General features: G+C 39.3%; 1 non-coding gene across 1 annotated transcript; it reads left to right on the plus strand.

Annotated features, from left to right (window-relative positions):
* Nucleotides 1-13,779: 13,779 nt before the first annotated feature.
* On the plus strand, nucleotides 13,780-13,860 carry TRNAL-CAA (transfer RNA leucine (anticodon CAA)). The gene has a single exon. It is a non-coding gene; the product is annotated as a tRNA-Leu (tRNA).
* Nucleotides 13,861-14,611: the final 751 nt, after the last annotated feature.

The following is a 14,611-nucleotide window of genomic DNA, read 5'->3' on the forward strand; positions in this document are numbered from 1 at the left end:
ACATCAATGACAACCTTATCCAACAATATCCCCCTTTTCATTAATAGTAATACTCTCCCTCTTTAATAATTTCTCCCGCTTTGACATCAATGGAAAATGGGGTGCTTTTCTAAACAATGTTTTCCTAGTAAGTGCTTCCCTTGTCATTTAATCCCCCTATCTTTATCAAGGACAAATCCCCCTGATATAATGTTGTTGTCTTTGTCATAATTATGTTCTTTTTGTTATAGAGATGCTCCCCCTGGTATGCATGATATTCATATTTGATAAGCAACAAGGGTTAATGTCTTAAACATTCAAGAGACTTTCAACATGTTATTTTTCTGGTTCAACATGATTCCTTCTCCAAACTTTTGTGACCCTTTTTCCATGCTTGGCCGATGAGTTTTCAGATTGTCTAGAAACCCAATTCAAGTTACAATCACGAGATATATGTCCAACATTATGGAATTTGAAACATTCAATTTTGTACATGAATGAGGGAGCATAATTTCTGTTGGTGAATACCTTGGAGTATTTTCATGCATTTTTACTTCTGGTTAACTGGTAGGATTCCTCATAAATTTCTTTGTTAGATTCCCTGCAATCCTTTGCCATGTGCCCAAAATTTGTACAAGAGTATCAATGACCAAGAAATATAGTTTGATGCATGGAAGATGAGGATTGTCTTCGTGCACTTCTAAAGTTATTCTTCTTTGATGTTCCTTTATTATTTTCATTGTTTCTTGCATCATATATTCTTGGAGAAAAGGTTTTTCCCATGTTATTTTGACTCCTATCCTTACTTCTGCTGGGGCTGGGGGCATTTGTACAATTTTCATTTTTTGATATTTTAGGGTTTTCATCACTTTTGTTAAAAGGTTCACTTGCATAACCAAGACCTGATTTTTCAAGTGGTGATCTTTGAAAATTTAGGATGCCATCAAAGACTTGAGAGTTGTTCATGGTTTTGTTCATCTGATCAACTTCTTTCCTTAGAGAAACAATATCTTCTTCAAGCATTTCACAATCTTCTTCTTTCGTTGTAAGATAGATTTTCATTACTTGTTCTGCTTTCTTTGCTTCCTATAGTTGAACCTTTAGGGTGTGGACTTCTTCATCATATTGACCAATTTCTACTTGCAATTGACTCAATTCCTCAGATCTTTGGTTGAGATGTCTTGTCAAAATGTCTTCCTTTCTTTTTGCTTCTTCCAATTTATTTGTCAAGAAGTTGACTTCTTCATTGTGTCTATTTTCATTTTGATGAAATTTTATCTTAAGCTTGTTGAGATCCTCATCCTTTTCTTGTACTTGATGCTTTAAAAAATAAATTCCTCCTTTGTCTTATCAAGGTCATGATCAACATCTTGTACTTGCTTCTTAAGTTCCTCATTTTCCTTTTTCACTCTGCTTATCTCTTCTAGAGTAGCCACACGTTTTTCCTTGAAGTCTACTTCAACTAATACTTCAATATTTGATTCATAATCATCCTATGTTATGCTCTTAGTCCTGTAAGATGATACCAGAATACCAACTATGCGAGAAAATATACCCAGAACATAGAACAAGAGCAATAACAACAAGTATTTTATTATTCAAAAAGCAAAGTTCACTTGCCTCTTCGAGGGGGCAACCTCCAATAGATCTAAGCTCGATTATAGAATAAGACATGATGCTCCTCATAGGGAGTCTCTATCCTTTATATAGGATTCATACATGCAATACCATGAGGCAATACCATGGTTCTTATTAATACCATCTATCTAATAAGATGGCCCATTTGCAACTAACTGTGGTCCCGTCATTAAATGCGGGTTAACCACTTACAATTATTAATATGGGCTTTATTGACTCTTTACTTAAATATAACTATGACTCGATCCCATTACATAAATAAGGGGGTTAGGGTGGGACCCTAACATGCCCTCCCCCATAAGAATAGCCTTGTCCTCAAGGCTAAAGCCGCGGAAACTGCTGAAGAATAGTGGCTGGTTCCCAGGTTGCATCTTCCGAAGAGGTGTCTTTCCACTTGACGAGGACTTCCTTGATCATGCGGCCATGCAGGTGTCATTCTCTTGTATCCGGGACCTATTTAGGTTGGAGCCAGATTGACCCTTTTTCATCTAGTTTAGGTAGACTGGTTTGAATTCTGCAATTGTTCCCAATCACTTTCTTAAGGCATGAGACATGGAAAATTGGAAGGATTTTTGCAGTGGGTGCAAAAGCTAGCTTGTAGGCCACTTCTCCAATGCGCTGAAGTACTTGATATGGTCCATAGAATTTCAGAGATAGTTTCTAACAACCCTTGTCTTTGAGTGATGTTTGCTTATATGGTTGCAGCCTCAAAAATACCTGATCCCCTTCTTGAAATTGGCATTCTAAGCGATGTTGATCTACCTGTTTCTTCATGTGGTTTTAAGCTTGATGAAGATTCTCTCTAAGATGGGCGAGCATGGTTGTGTGGTTTTGTAGGAGTTGATCCACTGCTTGTACCTTCAATCACCCCTTGATATAGGAAGTAGGGGAAGGAGGGAGTTGACCATAAACTGCTTCATATGGAGTCATTTTGGTGGTGGCATGATAGTTGGTGTTATACCACCATTTACCTAGAGGTAACCACTGTACCCGGAGATGTTGCTTTTTTGAAGTGAAACACCTAAGGTAGGTTTCGAGACATTTGTTGATTGCTTCAGTTTGACCATCAGTTTGTGGATGATAGGAAGTACTGAGTTTTAGTTGGGTACCTTGTAGCTGGAATAGTTCCTGCCAAAAATTACTGGTGAAGACCAGGTCACGATCAGACACAATGGAAGTGGGCATGCCATGCAATTTGAAGATCTGATCCATGAAAGATTGGGCGACCAAATTCTATGTAAAAGAGTAGGGAAGGGCGCAAAAATGAGCATACTTAGAAAGTCTGTCCACAACCACCATGATGACTGACTTGTTTCCTGACTTTGGAAGACCTGTAATGAAATCCATAGAAACCTATGTCCATATTGATGTTGGAATGGGCAATGGTTGTAATGTGCCTGGTGCTTTGACTGTCTCTCCTTTGTTGCGCTGATAGATGTTGCATTTAGCTACAAAAGTAAGAATGTCCTTTTTCATGCCTGTCCAAAAAAATGATCTGCGAGTGCGAGCATACATCTTCTGAAGGCCTAAATGTCCTGCAGTGGGAGATGAGTGCAGCTCTGCCAAAATGTGGCTTTTGAGGGTGGATGTTGGTGATATTACTACTCTGTCCTTGTAGCGAAGAATCTTATCTTGCCATGAGTAGCCCTCGGTGGAATTTGAGTCCGCCTGCAATTGAGTAATGAGTTGGGAGAGCCTGGGTTGTGAAAACCATTCCTTGCGAGCCTCTTCAATCCATTCTAGAATTGGAAGGGAAATTGCGAGCAGGGTACTTTCCTCCTCAAATTGGCGAGATAATGCATCTACTACAATATTTTCGCACTGTTTCTTGTAAATTATCTCATAATCATATCCCAACATTTTGGTGAGATATTTATTTTGTTGTGGTGAGGATAGGCGTTGCTCCAAAAAATATTTAAGGCTTTGATGGTCTGTGCGGGTTTAGAAGCGTCGCCCAAATAAGTAAGGTCGCCAAGTATCGACTGCATGTAAGATGGCCATCATCTCCTTCTCATAGGTAGATTGTACCAGATTCTTTCCACTGATTTGTTGGCTTGTGAAGGCCAAGGGTCGACCTTCTTGCATTAAGACCGCCCCAATACCCGTACCTGAAGCATCACATTCAATGACAAAAGATTTGGTGAAGTTGGGTAGTGCTAAGACTAGAGTGGAACACATGGCATTTTTGAGAGCTGTAAAGGCCTATTGTGCTTCATCATTCCAAAGGAATGAATTTTTCTTGAGGAGTTGAGTGAGGGGCCTCCCAATGTGACCATAATTGCAGACAAATTTGTGATAGTAGCCTGTGAGACCCAAAAATCCTCTCAGGCTCTTTAAGGTCTTAGGTTGAGGCCAATCCTGCATTGCCTGGATCTTTTTGGGGTCCACCCTGACACTGTCATGCCCCACAATGTGGCCCAAATACTCAACTTCTTCCATGCCAAAAGAACACTTTGACATCTTAACAAACAATTTATGCTCGCAGAGCAGTTGCAAGAGCAGATCTACATTCTGAAGATGTGCGGCCCAAGTGCAACTGTAGATGAGGATGTCATCAAAGAAAACAAGGACAAATTTTCTAAGATATGGTTTGAGTAGGTGGTTCATAAGGCTCTGAAAAGTGGATGGGGCATTACAAAGACCGAATGGCATGACCAGGAAGTCATAAGCGCCTTCATGACTTCTGAAAGCAGTCTTTGTAATGTCGACTTCTTTCATGTGAATTTGGTGGTAGCCTGAGCGAAGATCAAGCTTAGTGAAGAATTGAGCCCCATTTAGTTCATCTAGAAAATCATCAACAACTAGGATGGGAAATTTATCTTTGATTGTCAACTTATTGAGGGCCCTGAAGTCTGGACACATACGCCATTCCCCATCTTTCTTGAGCACCATGACCACTGGTGATGAATAAGGACTAATGCTAGAATGAATGACGCCTGCTTCCAAAAGTTACTTGATTATTTTTTCTATTTCATTCTTTTGGGCGAACGTATATCTATATGGGCACACATTAGGTGGTTGTGCCCTTGGAACCAAAGTGATGCTATGATCATGTTCCCCTCTTGAGGGTGGAAGTCCAGGAGGCTTGTCAAAGACTGGCTGATGGGTATTTAAGATCTGTTGCATCTCAGGATGAATCGGAAGAGAATTGGGTTTGAAGGCCTGGATGGCATTAAATTGAGCTATAACTCCATGATGGCCCTTTTTTAACAATTTTTCCATCCGATGTGAGTTGATGATAAAGGGAGCTCCCGCTTGGAGTCCGTGGAGGGTATGTGTGTGGTTGTTCTACTTAAAGCTCATATATAACTCCTGGAAATCCTTTGTGATCGGGCCAAGTGCGCGAAGCCATTCAGCACCTAGGACAATGTCGCACCCTCCCATGTGTATGGAAAAGATGTGGGTCTTTAACTGATAATCCCCCATTTGAAGTTTGACATTTTCACAGCGGCCTTCACATTTCATTGTTCCCTCATTAGTAATTTGGACTTGGAAGTTAGAAATTGCTCGTACAAAACATTGCACTATTTCCGCCACTCTTTGATGGATAAAATTATGTGTACTGCCACTATCAATCAAGACTACTACTGGGTGATGCTTAATAAAACCTCTGATTTTGAGAGTTTGAGGCGAAGAAATCCCTGCCAAAGCATGCAACGAAATAACTAGTTCTTCAGGTACATTGTCCTTTCGGTGGTCCTCTTCTTCCTCCGTTCCTCAAGTGGTGGGGCTTCCTCTGATGAGCTGGGATCAGTAGCATCAATTTGAAAAAATTTTGGCTCCTTGCATTTATGCCTAGGGGAGTATTTTTCATCACAATAGTAACATAATCCTTGCTTTCTTCTTTCCGCCATTTCTGTAGGTGACACCTTTTGAACCTTGAGTGTTTGGGTAGTGTTGTGAGCCTGTGGGGGGTGACCCTTGGTGGTGAAAGTTGGGCGATTGGACTGGGCTGCTAACACATGTTCTACTTCACGAGCTATCTTGCAAGCCTCCAGCCATGAGGGAGGGTGGTGCAGTCGGACGTGGGCTTGTATGGCCTCTTTAAGACCACTGATAAAACATTCCGTGTAGAACTAATCTTGTAGACCTAAAGTGCGGAAAACTAAGGCTTCAAAAGCTGTAATATATTCATCCATTGTTCCTGTCTGACGGAGCTTAGTGAGACGACCCAAAAAAGCAGAGTCATGGTCAAAGTGATCCATAAGAGATTTTTTGAATGTGTCCCAAGTCAAGGGCCTTCCATAGCTTTTTTGAATGATGCCATTGCCACCATTGCCATCTTTCATTGTCCAAATACATGATCCCCACACTAAGCTGAGTGTCATTATCCAGGATGTAATTTAGATTGAAATATTACTCCATTTGTGCTATCCATGCTGCCGGGTGAGAGCCATCAAATTTATGCATGTCTAGCTTGGGTGGTCGCGGATGGGATTATTGGTGGGTGTTCCAGAGGTGAAGAGAGTGGCTAGACTCACCCTCAGTGTGTTAATTGCCAATATATGCGTCCTCGTGGGCTTCCGCCTTGCCCGTAGAGAGTGCTATAGTTAATTTCATCAGCTGATCTTGGATTTCTTTCAAGGATGTTCAAGTTTTTCCATCCTTTCATTCGCCATAGCTTGATTTCTAGTTTCTACCATGCACCGAGCTGATTTACTTGAAATTTGGGACCGCCCGATTTTTTTTGGCACTAACAATTGAATGGTCCCACCTTGCTCAGCTCGTCATCCTGATTCTTATGGGCTAAGTCACCAATAAGCGCCCCGGGGGTCTCAAACTTTTTTTTTTAACTCCTAACAGAGTTTTACTCCTTGCTTAGGAATACTGCAGTCACTGAATCCCTGAAATGTCAATGTTGCCAAAAGTCCTGCGAAAATCACGCCCAAGTATAGGAACCCACACAACTACTCAGATCTGGATGGTGGATCTGAACGACGGGACTGATTGCTGCTGTGGATCTGATGGATCTGATAGATCTGGCTGACTGATGTGATAGATCTGAATTGCGAAACTGATTGCTGTTGCAGCGGCAAAAACCCCACTTGCAAGATCTGATCTGGCAAAGATTATGTAGGATCCAGAGAGATTAGGGAACTATGGTCTCCAGGAGTGTCAGGTGCTACAGATCGCAATATACATAAGGGTTTGACAGTAGTACTCGGCCTAATTTTTTAGGGCACTAACCAAGAAGGATCAACCATACCCTTAGCCGTACAACCCGACTACCCTATCATACGGGCGAGTAATCTCTCCGAGTGCCGTTCTCGGTGTACTGTAGCAGCAAGACGGCCGATAGTTTATCTATGGCGAGGTTTCAAGGGAGCTAGGGGGCTTCCGATATACCCAGAAGGTACTTGGAAGATAGTCCGTGCGCGGTTCTGTCTAATGCGCTACTACTCAAAGGGGTACCCATAGGGGTTACAAGGGAGTCCAACAAGCGTGACCACCTCTTGTATTTCCTGCGTGTATGCCTCCCCAAATCCACAGGTTTATGCACTCAACAACAGATCCCGTGGTTTAAAGACGCCGGAGCAAGTCTCTAGCCAAAAAATTTTTTTGCTAAAAAATGGAGATCTCACTAGCCCTGGAAATCACTTTGATACCACTTGTTATGCTCTTAATCCTGCAAGACGATACCAGAATACCAACTATGCGAGAAAATATACCCAGAACATAGAACAAGAGTAATAACAACAAGTATTTTATTATTCAGAAAGCAAAGTTCACTTGCCTCTTCGAGGGGGCAACCTCCAATAGAGCTAAGCTCGATTACAGAATAAGACACGATGCTCCTCGCAGGGAGTCTCTATCCTTTATATAGGATTCATACATGCAATACCATGGTTCTTATTAATACCATCTATCTAATACCATGGCCCATTTGCAACTAACTTTGGTCCAGTCATTAAATGTGGTTTAACCACTTACAATTATTAATATGGGCTTTATTGACTCTTTACTTTACTATAACTATGACTCGATCCTATTACATAAATAAGGGGGTTAGGGTGGGACCCTAACATCCTATTTTATGCAATTGGCACCTTAATCTACCTTCTTTGACTCTTGATTGTATTTGTGTTCTTTTCCACCATCTTCTAGATCTGAGGTCATGGGCATAAGTCCTTTTGAGTGAAGATCTTGAAGATTCCCCCAAATCTCTTTTGTTGAAGAGTATTTTTTCATCTTGAATTTTATTGGATTTGTTAAACTACTCAAGATTGTCTTTATTGCTTTTGCATTATATTTCGCAGACTCCTATCCATTGTGCTTCTGGTAACCATAGATTCCCAGACTTCAAGACCTTGAGCCATCAAAACCATTTTCATTCTACATTTCCATGCTTCATAGTTTGTTCCATTGAATGAGAGAGCTTTGTCAATGTGCTTTTCATCTAATTTATTGACTGAGGAGGAGACATCTTCATATGGTTAGGAGGATTTCTTCCTTAAATTTTCCATTTGTCTTCTAAGGATCTACCTTCCAACAGTTAGGTTGTGACTAAAGATACTTGCTCTGATTCCAATTGTTGGAAGTACTAAGAGGGGGGATGAATCAATATTTACTTTTACAATTATTATTTTACTAGTTAATATAGCTTAAAAATAGAACAAAAAATGAACAACAAAATAAATAATTTTATTGACAAGAAATGATAAGGACTCCAATCCTCTTTTTACAATGATATTTTAATGTTCCAACCCTATATGAAGATTCCAATCTTCAAATCAACTAGTCTCTAACTTGTAGGTACCAAGCTCTAACTTGGTCTTTTGGAGGACTCCAATCCTCTCAACGATTTAGAATCTAACCTGGTATTCCACAAGGCTCCAACCCTGTGGGAGGACTCAAATCCTCTAGGGATCCAACCCTTACAATATTCTTCAGTTATTCAAAGTGGGTTTAATAGTTCTTCAAGGCTTCCAATATCTTCTACAACAAGCCACGAATGATCTTCTTTAGTAAGGCTCCAAAGATGTATTCAAGTGGTCTACAAGATCAACTTCAAAATATCTGCAAGATGTATTCAATGGGCTTCAACAATGCTTCAAACACTACTTCAACAATATTCCAATTCCTCATGGCTTCAAAGGGTCTATGACTTCTTTTCCAAATTTACTTCAAGAATAAAGTTCAACGTCAACAACTTCAGTAGGACTCTCCAACACTTTTTGTGTATGCATAGAACAATTTTCCTCTAGGCTACTTCATTAGAGCTTCAACAATACTGACCCTTAGATGAATTACTTAATAGATTGCTTCAAGGTCTTCTATCTTAAGTCTATACAAATTATTTTAAATGAAACTGTCTAAATGATGCTTCGATAATATTCAACAAGGTTGCTCTAAAGGAAGTGCTTCAATAAAATTCAACAATACTGCTCCAAAGAATTCTCTATGTCAAATCCAAACACTGCTTCTAAAATATTTAGTGACTATTATAGATGATGAATTTAGGATTGCTCCAAAAGGTGTTCGAGTGCTACTCCAAAAGAAATATCTCAAGGCTCCAAGTAGCCACACACCAAATGCCCAAGTCCAATTTTTGATGGTTCTAAAATCCGAATTCAGTTGTCTCCACAATCAAAATCGAGATGCCTCAAAACTTCTTAACCTCAATACTTCGATTTTCTCGAAATGATGTCTTAAAGAATTTGACTTCCAAACTTCAAATCTGCTTAAAATAAATCCCAATAAGATTCTCTCAATTAAGTGCAAAGAACTATCAATATTATCACATGTGTGAGTATATTTGTGGATAGATTTGTCAATGTAGGTTCGAGCTACAAAAACCAACACAGGTCCGAAGTTTTGTTTGCTACAGATCCTAGGTTATAGTTCTGAGTATATGTTTACAAGTCTAAGTTACAGTGTCACAGGGTCATGGTTACAAACTTCCTTAGAGCCAAGTTTGCATGCTTCCTCAGAGGAGAGGTAGAGGATAGACGATGAAGGCTAAGGTTCTTTTCTTAGATCTACTTTTGTACAAGGTGAGGTTGAGAATTCTATTCCAAATAATCTTGTTTTCTCAACGAATCCCAAATACCATAGAAAATAAAAAAATTTATTCCCACAAAATGTTTGTTTTACTCCTCTTTTTATTTCCCCGGATCAACATTTTACTTCTTATCCTTGACTAAGTTGGTGTAAATTTGGTGAAGCTCATCCTTGTATCTATATTTGTTTCAACCTATTGTGAAGAGGCATGTTAGTTGAGAGGAGCTGACCTTAGAGCTGACTTTTGTAATTTATGTATTTAGGTCGACCTTAGTATAAAGGAGTATGGAATTAAATAGGCCCGCCTTCGATGTAAAACTACTATGATCTTGAGATGAACCTTCTTTTAACATACTTGGAAGTTCAAGTTTTAGTTTTTACTGTTGGGACACACAAATTCCTTATCAATGTATACCACTTGAAATATTGCCTCTCTCTGACTGGATAGTGAATTTTTTTCCATTGCTTCAATTCATAGATTGTAAAATAAATCTGACATTTGTAGCTTATGGAGAGTTTGATACACAAACTTATTCGTGCATGTATACGGTTTGTATGGCTTAAACACTTTTGTTTTATTAATAGAGAACACATAACCACATCAAAATGGAAATCCCTTGGAGGGTTTTATTAATGTAAATAGTACTATCAGACATGGTGGCTGTGAGATAGGACCACCTATGTATTTAGAGAAGTAGCGTGTAAAACACCAGTACTCCTCCTGATACTATAATCCATCAAGCCCCTAGCCAAGTCTCTACTCTATCTTCTATGCATCATCCACCCCCTAGCCATTAGGCCAACCAAAGTAAGTGTATGCTTAGCCATGAAAGGGTTTGACTCCAAGAGGTAAAGAGGAGCATAATTTTATAAATATGTAGTAACATAACCAATTTGAATGTTGCAACTTTAGTAGTTAAGCAAGAGATACAATGTTTTATATGTTGAATATATATAAGGTTGCATGTGATTTGTATTCCTTGACTCTTTCTATGTGAACACATTGCACCTACATACAAAAATGACAATTACTTGCAGGAATGCTAGCATAAATACCAACAACTTTGCAGGTTGAGAATCACTCGTGAAGATGAGGTGAAGCGGTCCTCCGATAGTCAGTGTCAACAAATTTGAATGGTAGGAAGATGCGGATGCAACTACTATAATCACTGGGAAAATTTTGATTAGTCCTAGTAGGCCTTGGAAACCATATCACATTACCATTTACTTTCATGCCTACATTGATACAAATAACATTGATTCTATAGCTGAACTACGTATCAGTTGTAGTAGACTCTATTTTTTTTACTTCTGCTAAAAAATGGCTCATCATCATGGAATCTATAGATCCAATCACCTTCACATTCAACAAATTTAGGCCTTGTTTAATCAGCCTCATGTCCTCTAGATCTAGACCTTTGATAAATCTCACCACAATATCCTTTATCTATATACCTTAGGAATATTAGGGCATCCATACATCTAATGTATATTAGGGCCTCTTCTTCATATACCTAGGGATCCTTCCATATATGTTCATCCATCGCTCTTTAAAAATTATAGGTCTTGCCATCATCAATGAAACCATTTTCATGTAGGTTGCTTCAACAATGTTGGACATCATATTGAAGTCAATGACAACCTTATCCAACACTCTATCCCTGGGTGAATTTTATATGCTTCAGGGACAAGATTAGATTATTTGAGAATGCTTCCCTCAGTGAGAGGGAGTGTTGATGTTGTAGCATCAAGGGAAAGACATTCTCCCTAGGTGAGGATATTGACAGGGGGCCATGTAATGAGGCTAGGGAGAATGGCCCAGAGAGAATAAAGCCCTAGAGCGATCACCAAATGAGTGAGTGAGTTCCTTTAGAACCGGGTAGGATAATTACCATTCAATTAGCATGCAGGAATGGTAATAACCCAGGGTTTCACCATAGGTCACAAGTGTTGACCAGGTTCCAAGTGACAATTTGGGTAATTAGTGACTTTGATCCAAGTGACGACTTGTTGAGCATGATGTTGATGTAGGATGCTTTACACATGGTTCTGTAATAGAACACTAAGTGCACAGATTCATCAACATAGCAAGCTCTTTCAACCTTTTCTTGGGATAGATAAATTTTTCAACAAGGGATCATCTGAAGAAGTTATTATGAATACCTTCCTAGCTAAGAGGGAGTGTTGAATTTTTGTAGCTATGGTCAGTCTTCATAAATTGATTTAGACCTAAAAGTATGAAAGAAAAAGAAATATAAATTTACACTTCAAGTTGACTTTAAAATAGGAAAATTGAATTTTTGAAATTCAAATTATTCTTGCCTCCAAAATCAAGTTGGCTTGCCCCAAAGGTTCAAATTTGGCTTACCCTTTGACACACCTATTTGGGCTCATTGATTTACTATATAAAATCAACTCATTTTCCTTATTTTCATACCAATTCAAATCTCTCACACACGTCTTTTCTCTGTTCACATGGGTGTTAGTGTAAAGTTTTCAGAAAGGTGTACCAAAATGCTCCACTTAAGTCACTAGTGACTAATGACCCTAAAAATAGAAATGGTTGTTGCTGCATCCTTTAAACATGTAAAACAAATAGTAAACCCTGCAAAAAATAATATGCAAATAAAAAAGATACATGCAACAACAAGATAAAGTGTAACAACCCAATGGAAATATGACAAAATAAATCTTTATTTTATTAATAAGAATGGAAATTTAACACCTGATGAGGAGAGTTTGTAGACTTGGGTTTACAAATCCCCCTCCATGGGATGGGTTCTTCTTGACCTTGTGCTTCAATAGGATTCAACTCTCTCTCAATGTCTGCAATGGGAAAATGTGGTAGTGGAGGCTTAAACTCAATATGGGAGCTCAAATGTTTCAGGATGATAATGGGGACAATGAGAATGGTCATAGTGAAGAATGAGGAGAAAAATCTCCTATTTATAATAATGATATAATGAGTCCCATATACATAATGTGCCTGGAATACAGAGGCCAAGACTGATACAATGAAATCTGTTGATTTGAGTACATAGGACATAATTCCCCCTGAGCTAATAGGAAGGGTAGATCACAACCAAATAATCATTGTTGAATAGGAAAGGGGCCTGAAGATCTACATGGACCATCTAAAAGAGAAGTGCATGCTGTGGGTTCTACCATCGGCGAAAAATGAGCCAATCAAATATACGAAACTGCATCTCAGGATGGATCATGATCTGCTGACATCCAGACATCTGGGGGGTTACCCTAAGTGCCACCCACTCATGAGGTTTGGAACATCTCACACACACCTAGGAAATGCTGGTACAATGTGCTTGATCACTGGACCATCAAGTGTACGATTCTCGATTGTGCGATAATGAGCTAGAGTCAAGCACACGAGAAACAACCAAGTCAAAGTGAAATGATGATTCCCTTTACTTTATCTGAGGCACTTAACAATGATGAAGTATAGAACAAAGGTACACTTCCATCTAGACCGCTCTCCTAGAAAAAATGTGTTGAAGTCGATGGAAGAGGACGCACTAGAGTTGAGGCAATGAGGATTCCTCAACGAAGGCATGAGGATCATAGTATTGTGATTGTTATAGACTGACACCAAGGATGATGATGGAGGAATAAGGGGATTGGTGGACTTATAACTTCACTTGTTAGATCATGATATGCAAGGTTGACCTAGTAGCGACAAACACAATTCCAGAAGGGATGGTCAATTTCTCATATGAAGTATTTTCAAAGGTAGTTTAGGATAGATGGAGGCCAAATGTGAGAAAAATGGGATGAATGTGATGCACAAAGGGATAATATATTGTAATAGGACTTAGTGGGACTCTAAACAGACTCCATGGATGTAGGGGTGACACATCTCTTATGCTATGAACAAGGGTGACTCTGTGATGCTGCCACACGGGAAATGCCCAAAGGGGACCATAAAAACATGGGTAAATAGTGGTAACTCATGAAAAAATCGACACATAAGACGAGTGTAAAGGAAAATTGGTACGAGAGTACAGGTGACTCATATGAAGAGATTCAATTTTAATAGGTAGAAAAGTGAGACCTCATGGAAAAATGGCTTCATAGTGAAGTTTCAACCGCTTGGCCCAATGATCTTTCATATATTTTTCCAGTAGTAATTTTTCCTTTTGGGATGCCTTGATGGTGAAATGGTAGACACGCGAGACTCAAAATCTCGTGCTTGAGAGCGTGGAGGTTCGAGTCCTCTTCAAGGCATAATATTGCTCATGCTTATTGAATGAGCAATATTATGGCAAATCTCGTAGAGTATCTCAATAGATTGAGATAGATTCTCTGTTGATACGAGAATGATGAAAAATGAAGAGATACCCATTATAGATCTCGATGAGAGCTTTCTAATGGTTCATCAAATTGAGCTACTGTTTTCTCATAATGGCCAATGGAAAAGCTAGGGTTTTTCTTATAAAAGGGCTTCTTTCCCCCAAATCCAATTCATTTGCACATTGAGCTATTAGATAATATGGAGAGGGGGAGAAGACCCTAAAAATTGGCGAGCTTGTAGTGGACAAACTGGCCTGTGGATTTTAGATCCACAATTTTCAGGTAGGTGGCCTTACTTGTCTAAAAGGTGGCCTTAATGCTTCTTGGAAAAGATGGAGGAGGTATAGAATCATCCCCACCCACCAAGTCATGCATGGGGACTAAGTGGTAAGTGTGGCATCACATAGAGTATAATGTTTTGATGTATTGTATGAATAATCTACGCTATGTGATGTATATATGTCTCGCTAGAGAGGATGGTAGGACAAACTATCCAAGGAATGAAAGGATAATAAACCATACTTGGATCGTTGAGGTCCAGGCCAAGACTAATATTGATCTAGTGAGAAGGTGGAAAAGGGGCCATCATGCCCCCAAGCATGAGATAGTGCCTCCCAACATATGATGATGGAGGGGACTTATCAGGTATGTAATGGTGGGAATGATGCTCCTAGATGGATGAGTT

The sequence above is a fragment of the Pinus tabuliformis genome, chromosome 2_1, assembly GCF_031772625.1.
Source record: "Pinus tabuliformis cultivar Carrire ecotype Pingquan chromosome 2_1, CPIR1, whole genome shotgun sequence".
NCBI classification, from domain to species: domain Eukaryota; kingdom Viridiplantae; phylum Streptophyta; class Pinopsida; order Pinales; family Pinaceae; genus Pinus; species Pinus tabuliformis.